This window comes from Chamaea fasciata, unplaced genomic scaffold, assembly GCF_029207755.1.
Source record: "Chamaea fasciata isolate MVZ Bird 193981 ecotype frontalis unplaced genomic scaffold, bChaFas1.0.hap1 SCAF_7, whole genome shotgun sequence".
Classification (NCBI taxonomy): Eukaryota; Metazoa; Chordata; class Aves; order Passeriformes; family Sylviidae; genus Chamaea; species Chamaea fasciata.
In genome coordinates, this window is record NW_027094092.1 from 45,604,623 (window position 1) to 45,609,505 (window position 4,883).

General features: G+C 53.2%; 1 non-coding gene across 1 annotated transcript; it reads right to left on the bottom strand.

Moving 5' to 3' along the window:
- Positions 1-4,123: 4,123 nt before the first annotated feature.
- Positions 4,124-4,196, bottom strand: TRNAT-UGU (transfer RNA threonine (anticodon UGU)). The gene has a single exon. It is a non-coding gene; the product is annotated as a tRNA-Thr (tRNA).
- Positions 4,197-4,883: the final 687 nt, after the last annotated feature.

A 4,883-nucleotide genomic window follows, 5' to 3' on the forward strand; every position in this document is an offset into this window, starting at 1 on the left:
ATTCTTTAAGGGTTAGGAAACGCTTCCTGAAAATACAGAAAACACTATTTTTTCTTTAAAACACAACAGTCACTGTGCTGGCAAAGAGTGAATGGTTTAATTCATCTGCATTTTTTCATTACCAGACAGGCCCCCATTATTTTTAAGCATCCTTCTCCATGTGCTAACATCACAGTAAATAATGTCTGTACTAGAAGCCAGGTGGGTTCATTAGTTGTCTCTCCATCCATAGCTAACTGGCTCAGAAACACAGTCCTTTGCCAAGAATACCAGTAAGCACAGATTTATTTAATGTTACTCCCCTGTGAAGATGGCCTTGCATCATCATTCAAAGTTCTATTGCATTTAGCTCCCACTTCATCTGGGGATGCATTTGGCCTGAGTCTCATCTTGAACAGCACTATCTTAGTTACTTCCTTTAAAAGGGAGAATTTCCTTGGTAGACAAGGAGGAAAATGCTCAAGGAAATAGCTCAGTCTGGAGGTCAGGATATACCATACTGGATCAATACTGGACTTGGTGATTGTGGTGTGCAGACTTCTTTCTACTGACCTTCAAACAACTCTTGTAAATTTGTTAATGACAACCTGTGAAAGGAACTCCACACAAAGTAACAGGGCTGTTAAATTTGTAAAGATGGGAGGTCTGGCATCAAAGTCTGGAACATCATGGAAGAGCCTGACCAGGAGCAGGACAGCTTGTGTTGTTTTAGCAGCTAGAAGAACACAAGTAAAAGAGCAGTGTCTAATTAAACACTGTATCTTTTGAAGACAAACACATTTTTCCTTTTGGTGTTACTGTTAAAACCTTAGCTTAGTAGAAATAAACATTTTTTACTGTGCATTCAAGACCACCTTCATGGTTGTATTTGCATTAGGTCAGAAAACAAAACAAAACAAAACAACAACAAAAAACCCTGAACTTTCAATTTTGGCTTTACCTCATTGGCATAAATCCAGATTCTGATATCAAACTAAAGCACTTGCAGAAAATACAGAATCATTAGTGGGAATTGCTTTAGTTCTTTTTTGAAAAAACAAACAGAAACATTCTTTACTAATCTTAGGTTTAGAAAGTGCTTGAAGTTGGGTATGAGAGAGTTGTTTGGGGTCTTTAGAAATTCATGTTGTTTTGGCAGCATCTACACAATATTAAGGCATGCTGAATATTGATAATGTGTTTATCTCATTATATGTTATTTTGACAAAACCAGTTTCACCGCCGTTGACTTTGATTCCCTATTCTCGTTGTCAAAAATTGTATCACGCTGCAGTAAAATATGCTTAGATGTATCAATTTCTTTTACATATCTGGAAAGAAAAACAGTAGACTCATGAAGTAAACAGTCTCTTCTTGTCTAAGGCCTCCTGCTGTTGAACTGAGCAGATGGGTATAAATTTCCTGGAAAAAACATAACAAGGAGAAATATCTCTGTTGAGTACACATGCCTTGCAGAGTACAAGGTATCTGTCTTTTTAGACGCCGTGGTAATTCTCAGGGGCTCACCTAGCAGTCCAAAATGGAAACATAATTAGTACTATCCAGGCTCCTCACCACAGGTTGGAGAAACAAACATTTTCTAATGTACAGACATTTTCTAATGACATGACTAATGACTGCATCACTGGACCTAGTGAAGGTCACCTCATTGTTTTTGAGCAGAGCTTTGACACATTTCTCACCTTCAGTAGCAACTGTTACTGATAAAGCTTCCTTTATTGCTAGAAATGAAGTGCAGATGACACCACATGTAGAAGATGAAGGAGATTTTGGGCTCACTCCTTGGCTGGGATCAGGGAACGGTATAGAGGTGTCCCTCGGAGGATGGAGAAGGCAGAGAAGACCAGCACGGAGGAAGGCCTGGGTGTATCTCCTGCTTTCCACTCACGCCCGTGCGCGGATGCACTGGAGGCAGGAGAGGCGGCACGGATGGCTCTTGCCATGGGCAGCATTGCCAGGTCCCAGGGGAAGGCTGGAGCGGAGCGCTGCAGCCCGGCCCTCCCCGGGGCTGCGGGCAGGAGCACGGCACCCGCGCTGCGGTGTGCACGGGGCAGCAGAACTACCGCCAGGACTCTTAAGTCCGCTACCTTAAAATAGGGCCTGTTTGATTGTGAAGAAACCTCTTTGGAAATGAAAGTTCGATCGCACCCGCAAAAAACCTCGGGACTGGCGGCGGCCGCGTCAGGCTGCGCCCGAGCCCCAGGGACTCTCCCCGCCGCCGCTCGCCCAGCGCTGCGGGCCGCGGGCAGCGCGCTCCCGCCGCCGCCGCCGCCGCGCCCGGCACCACGGCCCGGCTGCGGAGGCGCTCCGCCCGCTCGGAGAAGCGGACTCCCCTCCCTTCCTCCCGTTCCTAGGAGCTGGCTCTCCCCCTGGAGGCCTCCGGCGACATAGGCCGTGCTCCGCCGCTTATGTAACGCGGGGCCCGGCAGCGCCCGGGGCTCCGCGGGGCAGCCTGGCGGGGGGGAGCGCCGCTCGAGTGCCCACACGGGGCTCAGGCCAACCTCGCAGGGCACACCGAGCATTCCGGAAAGCACCCGTGGCAGCTCACACGTGTAGTTCCAGGGCACAGCCGAGCCCTGTCCGTATGGTGCTTCGCGGACTTGGGGAACTCTGCAGCCAAGCATTGGTGCTTGGTCTTCCCTGTCGTGCCGGAAGCCCTGCCGGGCCCAGCGCTTGAGGAGCTCCTGCATTTTAGTTCTGGAGGGTCCTGCGGCAGCCGAGGCAGTCCGCACAGCCTCCCGAAGTACACGTGTGACTTCTGCAGGCCATCTGTACCATCCCAGCGATGTGCTGGTTGGTCATGGGGAGACCCAGCTCCCTGCCAGCGGAGAAACGCTGTACCCAGCCTTGACGAGAGCTCCCGGAGAGAACAGATCCTCCCAAGGAATGGGTTTTAGCACCACCTCCACGGATCTGTCGCAAGGACTCTGGGAAGACCGCTGAACCAAGGAATTGTGTAGGATGGTAGGTGGTAAAACTGAGGTTCGGATCAAGCACTGTTTTCACAGATGGCGTGGGGACGCAGTGTAGTCTCCCTATGTGTAAGTACCCCAAAGCAGAGCAAATTCAAATGTATGCCTCGTGGCATAGCACAACTTTAATCATAAGGGAGAAATATCCTGTCAGCCCTTTGCCTCCTCGCACCACAGTAATGGCAACTTAGCCACCCGCATGCATCCTATCCTCACAGCTTTGATCTCTGCTCAGCTGAGGAAGGAGGCTGGAGAGAAGCTGTCGTGGGAGCCGTGAGGGTATAACAGGGGCTGCAGTGCTACGAGGCAGCCCACGGTCCCGGCGGCAGCTCCGGCGCGCTGAGGCGCACCCCGGGCAGCTGCCTGTGTTGAGCGGCGCCGCATGCGCTGAGGCCGGGGCTGCTGCGGGCCTGCGCCTTCCCCCTCACCGGAGTGCCGGGATTAATTGTCCTCTCTGATGGCCAAAACGGTTGCTGTCGTGCTTGCTGTGCTGGAAACCAAGCACCCTGCTGACAGGGTATCTGAAAAAAACCCAAATGCATATCTTTGAAGTGTTGTGCTCAAGGCGGTTTGTGTGGAGCTTTCTAACTCTTCCTATACCCTAAAATGGGCGGGGGGGAGGGGCGGGGGGAAGAGGGCAAAGAATCGTTGCACCTCCGCTGTCCAGCCTCCAGCACAGAACTAAACCAACAGCCTGGCTTGCCTGACAAGCTGTGAAGATTCAGATAATCCTGTCCAGCTTATTCTCCACTCAGGGGCAATTTGTTCCTTTTAAACCCCTAACAGCATTTTGCCAAAGCTGCCATCAGGGAAATTGTGACATGAGCTGTGCAAATATTTACTCAGCCATTCCCACGCTGCTTCCCAAAGAGGTTATTGTTCCCCCCCCGCCACCTCCTGCCGGCACGAAGCACAGCCATGAGTTTAATTTGGCGACCGCTAGTAATGTTAACATTCAGGTTTTACAGAACGCATTTGTTTCCAAAGCGTTTCCTTTAACAGGAAGCCCCCGGAGCTTGCACGCATGCTCTAGTCCGCCACCACCAAAACACCCAAAATCAGGCTCGTTACTCGTGGGTGCAGCCAGAAGCTGTGCCACTCTGAAAAAAAAAAAAAAAAAAAAATTAACAAAAAAACAAAACAAGACCCTCAGGCCCCAGCGAGGATCGAACTCGCGACCCCTGGTTTACAAGACCAGTGCTCTAACCACTGAGCTATGGAGCCGCCGCTCCAAATGCATTCCGGCTGTCTCTAACGACCGGTCCCGGGCCTCCCCGCCGCCCCCTGCCGGGCGCCCCGGGCCTGGCGCAGCCGGTCCCGCCCTCCGCTGGCCCCTGAGGGGCCCGCCCTGCACAGCGGCCTCGCCGCCGCCGCCGCCGCCGCCGCCGGGGGGAGCCCGCGGCCCGCCGGGAGCCGCTCCTGGCCCGCCGGAAAGTGCCGGAACTCGCCGGGAGCGCGCCCGCCGCCCTGTTTGTCCCCTCTGCCCGCGGGCGCCCGTCCCCCCGCCCCGCCCCGCTTCTCCCCCGCCCGCGCCGGGGTGCCGCTCCGTGCCTTCCCCGGCGGCCGCCGCCGTTCCGTGGGAGAGCCCGGGCCGCAGGAGGGTCCCTGGGCCCGCTGCAATAGCAGGAAATAAAGCTGCTGGAATGAGCGCGGCCGGCCCAGCCAGCAAAGGCACCGGAGAAGAAATACGGTGTGGAGGCGGGCCAATGTCTGACATACAGCCTTATCTGTACCGGCCAGGAGTAAAAAATCCCTGTCGTAACAAAGAGTGGGGGTTTTTTCTGCAGAGGTTGGGTGTTCTTGGGAACTTGGAGCAAGGCTGCTGCGGGGCAAAGGTGCTCCCCGGGGCCTCTGAGCATCACTTGTTGAGTGACCCTTGAAGTATGGACCCTAGAGAGGATTTCTGGGTAG